The sequence below is a fragment of the Tenrec ecaudatus genome, chromosome 2, assembly GCF_050624435.1.
Source record: "Tenrec ecaudatus isolate mTenEca1 chromosome 2, mTenEca1.hap1, whole genome shotgun sequence".
In the NCBI taxonomy this organism is placed as follows: Eukaryota; Metazoa; Chordata; class Mammalia; order Afrosoricida; family Tenrecidae; genus Tenrec; species Tenrec ecaudatus.
In genome coordinates, this window is record NC_134531.1 from 78329791 (window position 1) to 78342981 (window position 13191).

Consider the following 13191-nt stretch of genomic DNA (forward strand, 5'->3'; position numbering starts at 1 on the left):
GAGGATGGCCGGACCCATCAGTGCTTCGTTCTGCTGTGAATGATGCATCTAACAACAAGGACGACACGACAATAAGGGCACGCACACCAATTACAAGGAGAGGAGGGGGAGGGAGGGAAATAACTACGTTTGTAAGACCACTTCCACTCCCATCTAGACAACTGTCTGACTCTATTTAAATAGTATCTATCTCACTGGCTTATTCCCGCACTGCCATCCGTTCATTCCGGCTCACAGCAGCGACCCTCCCGTGGAAATGCTCTCAGGATGAGGAGTGCAGTTGGCAGCCCAGGTCGAACCATGCCACCCCCCCCCCCACCCCCGGGCTCCAGGAGAGCTTTCCAGTGAGACTCTAAGGCGCCCTGACTGAAGGCTGTAAACATGGGAACAGACCCTCCTGTGATGGGTTGGGGAGCACAGTTGCATGCTCGAATTGGTCCTAAGTTGAAAGGAGGGGCCAAAAGGAGGGAAGCTGGCCGTCATCCGCAATACCTGACTATTGGCCAATGTCTAAAGCAGCTCGCTTTGGCTGCTGGCACTGGTTTCTGAAGAGGCTGTGGGCCAGATTCTTTCATCCTACGTGGTTGGACTATCGACATTTAGTACATTCCGTTTCTCAAAACAGTCCAAAGTGTGATCCTTGAAATACTGAAAGTAGTTTTAGTGTCATTCCCAAACTGAGCTTTCCCTCAGCAATCAGTCCTTATCTGGAATCTCGGCCATCTTTCCCGCCTGCCCGGGTCCTGAAGGGCCATGAGAGAAGGTGTGTGGGGGTGGGGGACACTGCTTATTCTGAATCAAGCCATGAAGCTGCTCCCGCACACAGGATACATCTTGTGAGTCTGCACCAGGCATGCGGGCCAAGTGCATCCTAAGCAAGCACTATCGGCAACACGGTTAGCTTAAACCCCTGTTTTAATGCAAGCGTTTGGATCCCTTCCTGCTATTCTGAGGGGAAAGGAAGCCGAAGAAGCACCAGTCAATTTCAAGTGACAGACTGGCATGTGATAAGGAACTCCGTACCTTGATACCCACTGGCCCCTTGCTGCAAATGAGATTAGTGGTGGTTTCTATTTCTGCCAACAGACACGTTTTTATGGGACTTCTTTAAAAATGTATTATTGGCATATAATTCACAAACCGTGAAATTCAGTAGTTCAATCACATCAAGAAGAGTTGTACAGTTATCACCACATCAGTTTGAGAACATTTTCTTGGTTCTTGTACTCATTGCTATTAGCTCCCATTTTCCCAACCTCCCGTGTCATAGTCCCAAAGAACCATTAATTCAGTTACTGTCTCTATAGATCACTTTATGGGATTTCATTAAAAACAAAAAAATAACAATAATAAAGCAAAGCAAAAAAACACCTCTTCGACCACACTAACATTTGCACTCAATATTACTTGCACAGACATTGCCAGTACTTAATCTTTAAATTATTTTATATACATCTGAAACCCGGGAATGTATTCAAGAATGACTTTACTTATAATTAAATCTTTACGTTAGTTAAGCCAAGTCCACAATGTGGGTTCCTAAACACGTCATCTGGCCCTTCATTTTTCTTTAAAATCCTTCATATCCAACAATTATCCTTTCCAGACAACTTTCAGACAGTTTCAGATTGTGTCACAGTACACAGGTCCCAAGACTATTCCAGGCTCCCAAGCATGGCCAGGCAGTTAAGGGATAGGATCCTGTTGGGCAAAAGTTGTGGTAAATAACAATTTTGCCCAAAGAGATAAATTTTGCCCAAGGAAAGGCACAGTGGCAATGTTATCCACAGTGAAAAACTAAAAGATCTTTTAGGTGAAAGATGAGTTAATTGGAAGAGATAAAGAGATTTTTAACAATTAATTACTATTCTAATTGAATGTCTTATCTCACAGCCAAAGTAGTCACAGCATGTAAAGAGTTCTTGTTTACTATAGTTGAGTTCAATCAATATTCATCCAGCAATGAGGTGAACAGTGCTTGGCTGTGGGTCGTGAGGGCCTTTGTAATTTGCTTCATCCTTTGCGTGGGAGGCAGCATGCAAATAGGGTAGGCTGTGATGGCAGGGCTGTCATCCTGCTCTCATCCGCAGGGATGAGAAATCCCGGTCCTTCTCCGTGACTTCTGGGTTGCCCCAGCAATCTGTTTAAGGGGAATTTATTCTCCTCCAGGCCCAAAGTCAGTCATAAAAAAGCGTATGTACAGACTTTGAAAGCAGCAAGAAGTGGATGTGAGCTCAAAAGATTTGCATTAAATTCAGTTGGATGACCAAAGGCAAAGCATGGAACTCAACAGAGTGCTGGCTTCCTATGTAAAATCTGGGTAACTCCTATTTACAAAGGTTTATGATGATTAAGTAATCTAAGACAATGTGTTTTTTTCTACTATAACTTATGGGATGAAATTTATGTTACATTAGAACTTAGAATCTACATATATACATGTGCAAGGTTATGTAAAATCTAAATAAGAGTCTATGTAAAATTTATCCATACTATTTGAAATCTACCTTAATACATTTTGAATTCTACACCATCTGATTCTCTTTCAGATTTAAAAACTTTGTCATCCACTAATTTGATTTTGCAACACAAAAATTGGATGGAATTTACAGTTTGGAAAGCAGAATTATTTATTTCCTGCCTTCTTATTTTCTCTCCTTCAGTCTTTTAAATATTTTCCACCATGGCTTTGATAGTTTTTAATAGGATGTCCATGATTAAGCAAAGGGTTGTTCTCCTGTAGTTTGTTCATTGTCACAGCTGCTAAGAGTTTCTCAGCAGTCTGCCTGTTATAGGGCTAGGTGTGGGTTTCATTGTATTTTTTCCTGTTTGAGGCACCCTCCATTTTTGAAGGATTTCATTGAAAAATATTGAATGATGAAGAAAGCATCAAAAGAAGTTGGAAGGACCACACAGTCACTGTAGCAAAGTGAACTGATTAACATTCACCCATTCCAAGAGGTAGCATATGATCAAGATCCGAGAGTAGTGAAGGAAGAGGTCTAAACTGCACGGAAGGCATTACTCAAAAGCAAAGAGCAATGAATTGGCCAAATACTAATTGAAACACTTTGACAAGATGATGCAGCCCTAGATGTATTAGCAAGTCTTCACCAAGAATTTTGGAAGAGAGTGAGTTCCACCAAATAACGGAGAAGGTCCATATCTGTGCTCATTCCAAAGAAAAGTGACTCAAGAGAATGTGGAGATTATCAAACAAGATTATTAATAACCTGTAATATGCATATGCTACAACCTTCCTGGCTGAAAGCCAAGGAGACTTGAAGCTCTTACTGATGAAGACCAAAAATTACAGCCTTTGGTATGGATCACAGTTCAACTAAAAACAAAACAACCAGAAACCTCACAGCTGAATCAGTAGACAGCACCATGGCAAACAGAGAAGGGTGATGTTGTCAAGGGCATTATTCTTCTTGGATCCACAATCAAGGTATGCGGAAGGGACAGTCAAAGACTCACAAATTACTTCGAACGTTGTGCAAATCTGCTGCACAAGACCTATTGGAAATGCCTAGGAACAAAGATATTACTTTGAGGAATACGGTGCTCTTGACTCAAGCCATGCAATTTCAGTCACTACATATTGCACACGAAAGCTGGACAATGACTCCATCCTTCCCTCTAAGGAGCAGTCTAGCCTACTTCTTCCATGACAGATCGGTCTGTCCTTTTAGCAGCTGATGGTACTTTCAATGTTCTCCAGCACCACAATTCAAATGCATTGATTCTTCTTCAGTCTTCCTCATTCAATGTCCAACTTTCACGTGCATATGACGCAATGGAGAATACCATAGCTAGGGTGACGCACATCTTAGTCCTCAAAGGAACATCCTTTGATTCTGGGTTCTTTCCCTCTTCTCCTGATGCTTCCTGCATGATTCAACATTTTGTTCTTCAATCCTCTAAAGAGGTTTTGTGCAGCAGAATTACCTAAGGCATTACTCCTTTCGATCCTTGGTCTGCTGCTTCCATGAGCATTGATTTGTGGATCCAACTAAGACAAAATCCTTGACAACTTCATCTTTTCTCCGTTTATCATGTTACCTGTTGGTCCAGTTGTGAGGATTTGGGTCTTCCTTACATTGAGTTGTAGTCCATACTGAAGGCTGCAATCCTTGATCTTCACCAGCAAGTGCTTCCAGCCCCCCTCACTTTCAACATGCAAGGTTGTGTCATCTGCATATCACAGGTTGTTAATGAGCCTTCCTCCAATCCTGTCGCCACACCCCTCTTCACACAGTCCAGTTTCTTTGATGACTTGTTCAGCATAGAGATTGAACAGATATGGTGAGAGGATACAATGCTGACACACACCTTTCCTCATTTTAAACCATGCAGTAGTCCTTTATTCTGTTCACACACTGCCTCTTGATGCATGTACAGGTTTCACATGAGCACAATAAAAAGTTCTAGAATTCTCATTCTTCTCAAAGCTACCCATAGTTTAATATGGTTCACATAGTCAAATGCCTTTGCATAATCAATGAAACACATGTAAACATGTTTCTGGTTTTCTCTGCTTTGAGCCAAGATCCATCTGACATCAGCAGTGATATCCCTTGTTCCATGTCCTCTTCTGAATCCAGCCTGAACTTTTGGCAGCTCCCATCAGTGTGCTGCTGCAACCGGTTTTGGATGATCTTCAGCAAAGTTTTACTTGTGTGTGATATGAATGTATCACTCTGTAGTTTGAACATTCTGTTGGATCACCTCTCTTTGAAATGGGTATAAATATGGGTCTCTTCCAATCAGTTGGCCAAGTCACTGTCTTCCAAATTTCCAGGCATAGATGAACGAGTGCGTCCAGTGCTTCTTCAGCTTTCTGAAACATTTCTGTGGATATTCATAAATTCCTGGACCCTTGTTTTTGGCTAATCCCTTCAGGGCAGTTTGCACTTCCTTCAGCACCATTGATTCTAGTTCATATGCTACCTCTTGAAATGGTGGGATGTTGACTAGCTCCTTTTGGTACAATGACTCTGTGTTCTTTCCATCTTCTCTTGATGCTTCCTGCATCATTCAACATTTTGGATCTGTCTTCTCAAGCAGCTTTTGAAATTTTCTATTCAGTTCCTTGGCTTTTTCCTTTCTCCTATTTGCTTCAGCTACTCTATGATTAAAAGCAAGTTTCAGAGTCTCTTCTGACATCCACTTTGATCTTTCTTTTTCTTTCCTCCCTTTTTAGTGGTCTTTTTCGTTCCTCAGTATTGATGATCTTGATGTCCTCCCACAGTTCATCAGGCCTTCTGCCATTATTGTTCAATTCACCAAATCGGATCTTGAGACAGTTTCAAAATTCAGGTAGGTTAGACTCAAGATCATATTTTTATTCTTGTGGATTTACTTTCATTTTCTTCTGCTTTATGCTGAGCTTACATATGAGCAATTGATGGTCTGTTCCACAGTCGGCCTCTGGTCTGGTTTTAGCTGCTGATATTGAGCTTCTCCATTGTGTTTTCCCACAATGTCAGTTTGGTTTATGTGTATTCCATCTGGGGAAGTCCATGTGTATTGGCTTATATGGGCTGTATAGAAACATAACTTAAATACTTGGGAAATTAATATTTTAGCATCTCTATAACATCTTTTTACCCCATAGAAGCCTTAGTTGTTAATACATGTATATAAATGTAACGTTGTTGTTGTTAGATGCCATCGATTGGATTCCAACTCGTAGGGACCGATGTACACAGTCCTGCACCATCTTCACACTTGTTATGTTTGAGCCCCTTGTGACAGCCACTGCGCGATCCATCTCACTCTGGGTCTTCCTCTCTTTCATTGACCAGGGAAGATGTCCTTTGCCAGAGACTGTTCTCTCCTGATAACATGTCCAGTGTAAACTCAAAAGCTCACTGCCATCCAGTTCCACTCGCGAAACCTTATAGGACAGAGTAGAGAGGCCCCTTGGGGTTTCTGAGACCTTGAAGCTTCACAGGAGTAGACAGCCTCATCTTTCTCCCAAAGAGTGGCTGGTGGGTTCGAATCGATGACCTTGTGTTTAACAGATACACATAATCTACTACCCTACCAGAGTTCCTCTATCCAAAGCACTTGAGACGAAGTCTTGTCATCCTCATTTCTAAGCAGCATTCTGGCTTTACTTTTAAGACAAAGAATGAAAATAATGTACGAACAGCCCAAAGGGAAAAAAGCATTGGGTCCTTGAGAGGGAAAAGCTGAGCTGCTAAAGACATGGACCAACATGCCTAGGACAAATGTAAACAGACACCCAATTTGTGATCACCCTGCAGACAAGGCCTGCAAAACTTGGACTCATCAGTACTGATGAGGCACTAACTGCCTTCAGGTGCACTTCAATCAGCACTAGATTATATCATTAAAATCAATGAGGCACTCGAAGACTTTAATGAATCAAAAAGAGGCAGTTTTTAAAGTGTTTTATGTATCGTATTCATTTGACAACACGTTGGTTCACAGTGCAATCACATCTTTCTTGGGAAAATAGGTGGGAAAAAAGTTTTGGTTATTACAGGTTTTATATAAATAACATCCTTTTCAGACCATTTCCTGGCACCTCTCTCCAATACGGCTTCATTGGTCTCATAGCTTACTTTAATTAAACCAGAGGTCTCTTTGTCTTTTGCCATTCTCCTTTTAAAAAGAAAGTAAACCAACATGCTCTCTTAGATCCCGTTTTGTCCCTGCTGAAAAGTTATTTTCTGTCTTTTAAGCTCCTACTAAAGATGGCTAGCATCTCTATCAACCAATAAGGTCCCTGCTCTCTGTCTCTTCCAAGAATGTACTCATCATAACTTGGGAGAAGGAGAAAAGTCCAAGCTCTTCCAAAGACAGTTGAATGAAGAGATTTAGCAGAACCTGAAGCTGAGAAGGGAAAATGGATAGTTGTCAGGTATCGGTGCATAATCTAATATTAGCCTGACGAATAACGGAGACTGTGGGCACAACCACAAGAACACAACAGGACCACACTTCTGAGCATAGGCAAGGTATTTAGACATTTAAAATCCCAGATCCTTTCGAGAAGTTTAATGCTAGGTAAACCTTGTATAGCTTCGTTTTCCCTAATGGAAATGAGTATTACTGCTCATGAGTAAGGAGATCTGCTGATGTAGTGGTTGAAGTGCTTGGCTGCCAACCAAAAGGTGAGCAGTTGGAAGCCATAGGCCACTCTGCAGGAGAAAGATGTAACAGTGTGCTTCTATAAAGATTTACCACCTCAGAAACCTTATGGGGCAGTTCTATTCCATCCTACAGGTTCACTGATTCAAAATAGATTTGATGGCAGTGGATTGGGTTTGGTTATCACCTCCCCAATGTATATCTCTCTCCTGTTTTTTTTTTTTTTTGACTGCTACTTTTCTTTCTTTCTTTTTTAAAAAAAAATCATTTTATTGGGGGCTTGTACAATTCTAATCACAATCCATAGATACATCCATTGTGTCAAGCACATATGTACATTTGTTGCCATCATCAGTCTCAAAATATTTGCCTTCTACTTGAGCCCTTAATATCGGCTGTTCATTTCCCCCCTCCCTCCCCACTACCCCTGCCTCATGAACCCTTCATCATTCATAGATTATTATTATTTTGTCATATATTACACTGTCTAACGTCCCCCTTCACCCACTTCTCCACTGTCCGTCCCCCAGGGAGGAGGTTATATGTAGATCCTTGTAATCTGTTCCCCCTTTCTACCCCACCTTCCCTCCACACTCCCTCTATCGCCACTCTCACCACTGGTACTGAAGGGATCATCTGTCCTGGATTCCCTGTGTTTCTGGTTCCTATTTGTACCAGTGCACATCCTCTGGTCTAACCAGATTTGTAAGGTAAAATTGGGATCATGATAGTGGGGTGGGGGAGGAAACATTAAAGAATTAGAGGAAAGTTATATGTTTCATCATTGCTACCCTGCACCCTAACTGACTGATCTCCCCACAACCCTGCAGTAAGAGGGTGTCTAGTTGCCTACCAATGGGATTTGAGTTTCCACTCTGCCCTCACCCATATTTACAATGATATGATTTTATGTTCCTTGATGCTTGATACCTGATCCCTTCAACAGCTCGTGATCACACAGGCTGGTGTGCTTCTTCCATGTGGGCTTTGATGCTTCTTAGCTAGATGGCCGTTTGTTCACCTTCAAGCCTTTAAGACCCCAGATGCTTTATCTTTTGATAGCCAGGCACCATCAGCTTTCTTCACCACATTTGCTTATGCACACGTTTGTCTTCCTTGATCGTATCAGGAAGGTGGGCACCCATTGATATGATTTTTAGTTCTTTGATGTCTGATAACTGGTCCCTTCTACACCTTGTGGTCAGACAGGCTGGTGTGCTTCTTCCATGTGGGCTTTGATACTTCTTAACTAGATGGCCGCTTGTTGATCTTCAAGACTTTAAGACCCTAGTTGGGAAGGTGTGCATCCTGGAATGCCAATTTAATAGAACAACATGTTCTTGCATTGAGTAAGTGCTTGAGTGGAGACCCAATGTCCATCTGCTGCCTTAATACTAAACCTATAAATATATGCACATAGATCTGTTTCCCTACACTCTTACATAAATATATCTACATATGTACATGCCAGTCTTTAGACTTCTATAAGTACCCTTTGTCACCTAGGTCTTTCCTCTATTGCCTTTTACTTTCCTCTTGTCCCACTATCATGCTCAGCCTTCATTTGAATTTCAGTAATTTCTCTCGGTTACATTGCCCTTGCTGAATCCCTACCAGGCCTCTCACACCCTCCTTGTCACTGATTTTGGATCACTTGTTGCTCCTCTGTCCCTGGGTTGGTCAGCATCACCTCCTTACCCCCGCCTGCTCCTCTCCTGTGTCCCACCCAGAACCACTGGTCTCGTTGTTTTGTCCTCCAGACTACTCATCCACTCTATTTTATCTAGATAGATCTGTAGAGATAATATGCACCAAAAATCAAGCCATAGCAAGATAGGTGACGGATGAGAACACAGCAATGACAACAAAAAAGAAAACCAATGACCCATAAAGAATAAATTAATTAAAAGAAAAAAAATTAAATAAGAAAGAAAAACCTGTAAATAGACCAAGGTCTGATTTTTGATCTCTAGGTGTGTCCTTCAGTCAGGTCCAATGGGGTGCCATGCTTTGGCCCCACAGTCTGTCCTTTGTACTCCCTCAGGGGCTCCCTGCTCTGCTCCCACAGTTGCTCTGCCGCATGCCTTTAGTGGTTTGCCTCGGGTCATAGGGTCAGTCTGGGCCTATCCCAACACCGAGTCTTCAGTGTTGTCCCCCTTAGGACCCTGGGCCATCAAGGGACAGCCTGTCTCGTAGTGGGATCAGCCATATTGTCCACTCTATCCATTGGCTGTTTAGAGCAGGGATATCATCCTCCAGGCCTGGTGGGCCAGGATGTGCTCCACTCTCACTTCCTCCCCCTTCATTTGCTCCCATTTGCTCTGATCAGACATGCCCCTCTCCCCTAGCTGCAGCTTCAGTGCCGTGCACTTGCAACTCATTCTGGTTTCCCTAGTCTCTCCCACTCCATGGCCTTTGAGTCAATTCCAACTCATAGCTAGGACCCTGTAGGAGGGAGAATTGCTCCCTAGGGCTTCCAGAGGTGTAAATCTTTAAGGAAGCGGACTGCCTCGTCTTTCTTTCGTTGAGTGGCTCGTGGGTTCTAACTGCTGACTTTCCAGTTATCAGCCCATAACTTGTCCTCTGGAGCAATAGGGCTCCCCAAGTCTCCCAGGTATATTTCATATTTACCTTTAATCTGTAATGCCATGGAACTTCCTTCAATGATGATTATATATCCTTTATAACCTTCATGTTCTATCTTCACCAGATCTTGCCTACTTGAGGCCACGACTCAGCCATTTCTATTGATCTAGTGCTTCACAAGGTACCTGGCAAGCAGTAGCTATCAACAAAGGTCTCTTCTTCACATATTCCAATAGACAGAATTCTCTTTATAACCGCAGGACCTCCCATTGCTCCTGTTGACGGGACAGTGTAAAGTCCCTTTCGGATGACGTATGCTCAGACACAGGAGGAAGAAATGCTCATTTCAGAGCACACAAGAGCGCTTGCAAATCTTGCCACTTACCTGTAATTTAGGTTGAAGCATTCCTTAGAAGCACTTGACACCCTCACCACGAACAAGCATGATTGGGAAATTGAACTTGAGAGAACACCAGAAGAGGGTGAAATGGAGCTCCACAGCCTCCAATGCTATTCTTTCATACGTTTTAGCAAAGCCTAGCAGGAAAACGCAAGCTTTCTCAGGGGGAACACACACTTCACACTCTGCCCGTTCCGCACTGCTTTGAACCACAAGCAACTTTTGGATAATGTGTTTTTCCTGCCAGACACTTCAGATACCATATCCTTTTATTTTGGAATAAAACTATATCACTTATTAAGAGGCTTCTGAAAGTTCATGGGAAAAATTCCATTATCTTTTCATTCCATTGTTCCACAAATGGGTTTTTTTTTTAATTTGGTCATTTGTTTGAAATAATTTTATTAGGGGCTCATACAACTCTTATCATAATCCATACATCAATTGAATCAGGCATGTTTGTACATATGTTGCCCTCATTCTTTTCTTTTATTCTGAAATCATTTTAATAGGGACTCATACAACTATTACAATCCATACATACATCAATTGTGTAAAGCACATTTGTACATTCATTACCCTCATCATTCTCAAAACATTTGCTCTCCACCCAAGCCCCTGGCATCAGGTCCTCATTTTTTCCCCTCCCTCCCCACTCCCTCATGAACCCCCGATAATTTATAAATTATTATTTTGTCATATCTGGCTCTGTCCCACATCTCCCTTCCCCCACTTTTCTGTTGTATGTCCCCCAAGGAGGAGGTCACATGTAGATTCTTGAAATAGGTTCCCCATTTCCAACCTGCCCTCCCTATGCCCTCCCAGTATCACCACTCACACCACTGGTCCTGAGGGGATCATCCGCCGTGGCTTCCCTGCGTTTCTAGTTCCCATCTGTACCAGTGTACATCCTCTGGTCTAGTTAGACATGCAAGGCAGGATTCGGGCCATGACAGTGGGAAGGGTGGGGGGAAGCATTTAGGAACTGGAGGAAAGTTGTAATTTTCATCTTTGCTACATCACACCCTGTCTCATCTCCTCCCCAAAACCTTTCTGTAAGGGGATGTCCAGTGCTAGACCTTTACTTTCTATTGAACCCTTGGTATCAGCTCTTACCCCCCCCCCCCACCACTTTCTCCCTTCCCCTCATAACCCCGATAGATTGTACATTGTTATTATTTTCATCTCTCACACCGACCGCTGTCTCCCTTCCGTTTTCTGTTGTTCTTCCCCCTGTAGAAGGGTGTATGGTTGTGTGTCGTTCATTGTGATTGGTTCCTCCTTTCTCCCTTCCTCTCCTCTTCCCTCTACCCTTCTGGTATCACTATTCCTACTCCTGTTCCTGGATTGTGTGTGTCATCAGCTCCCATCCCTTTCTATGCCTGTGCACATGTTCTGGTCTAGTCTAATTGAGAAGCAGCACTGGGGTCATGGTAGTGGGGGGTGAGGAAGCCTCAAGGAACCAGAGGAATAAAGTGTGTTTCATCGATGCTTTACTGCACCCTGGTGACTCATCCCTTCCCTGTGGCCCTCTGTGGGGAGATTGTTCCACTGTCTACAGATGGGCTTTGGATCTCTGCTCCAGCCACCACCACCCCATTCTCAACAATATATTTTTGTTTGTTATGTGTCTGCTGATGCCTTTTACCTGGTCCTTATGACTCCTCATGATCACACCAACAGTGTGCTTCTTCCATGTGGACTTGTTGCTTCACTACTGAATGGTGGCTTGTGTAACTTCAAGCCTTTAAGACCCCAGACGCAATATCTTTTAATAGCCAGGAACCATCCGCCTTCTTTACCACATTTGCTTTTGCATCTGCTTTGTCTTCTGCGATTGTGTCTGAGGGTGAACATCTCAGACCGCTGATTGGTTAGAACAAAGTGCTCTTGAATTGAGGGAGGGGATGAGCAGAGGCCCAAAGTCCATCCCATACCTCAGTGTATTGCCGTATAAACATGCACATGGGCCAATACCTCTATTTTTGTGGATTGATGTATTTACATATGTACACCGCTATGTTTAACCTCTCTCCATTGCTTTGCTTCCTTGGTGCTTCCTGGTTCATTTTACCTTCCTCCTGCCCCACTGTCACTTTCACAAACGTTTTTTTGAAGCTTCTTTATTGGACTTTGCTATTGAGAAAACCATTGGTAAAATGAAAAAGAAAAATCAAAATATAGGGTCACCTCCACTTGTATGTCAGAAGACAAAACTCTGTCACTGGCAGTGTGTCCCAAGAACATCACTTAGCTTTTCAGGGTCTTAGTCTGTGGGCCTATCCAATAGAAATCTGGGATTGTAAGAAGCACTGTCTTTTTGAAGACTCCCTGGTGACACCGTGGTAAACTGCTCAGCTGCTAAGCGAGACACCGGTGATATAACCCCACAGCCACTCGTCTAGAGAACGATGGGGACATCTCCTTTTATAAGGATGAGGGGCAGTTAAACCCTGTCCTATACGGTTGCTGTGGGTTGGAATTAGCAACAACAGGTTTGGTTTTTGGTACTATGGAGCAAATAAATGGAAACACGTGATAATAAAAAGACACTTATTGAAAATGTATTATAAAGACAGAGATTAAAAGAACTAGATTGTTTTCCACTTGCATTCGTGTAAGGATTTAAAGCAAATATTAAAAAAAAAAACACCATGGAAGACTTTTAAGAAAGCAGCTGCTTCACAAAGATAAGGCTGCGTATCTTACTACGGTTAGTAGTTTCTGAGGTCTTGAAAGCTAGCGAGTGGCCATCTAAGATGCAACTATTAGTATCTCCTCGTTAGTAGAAAGAAGAGCGAAGAGAATAAATTATTCAAGAAAACAAGTAGTGGGAGCACTAATGGGCCACATAAGCCACTGTCTCCACTTGCCTGAGACAATGATGAGCCTGAGTGTGCCTGGCTACCACTGTCAAGTGAGCGCACTGATCATGACCACAGAAGGTGCTGGAAAGACTGGTGGGAAAATGTGAGACAACATTCAAAACCACAAAATGCCAGCTCACTGGTGTGATAGAGATTGGTGGATCCTTGGAGACTGCAGCCCATAGATACCCTTCAAACCTGGGAATGAACCTA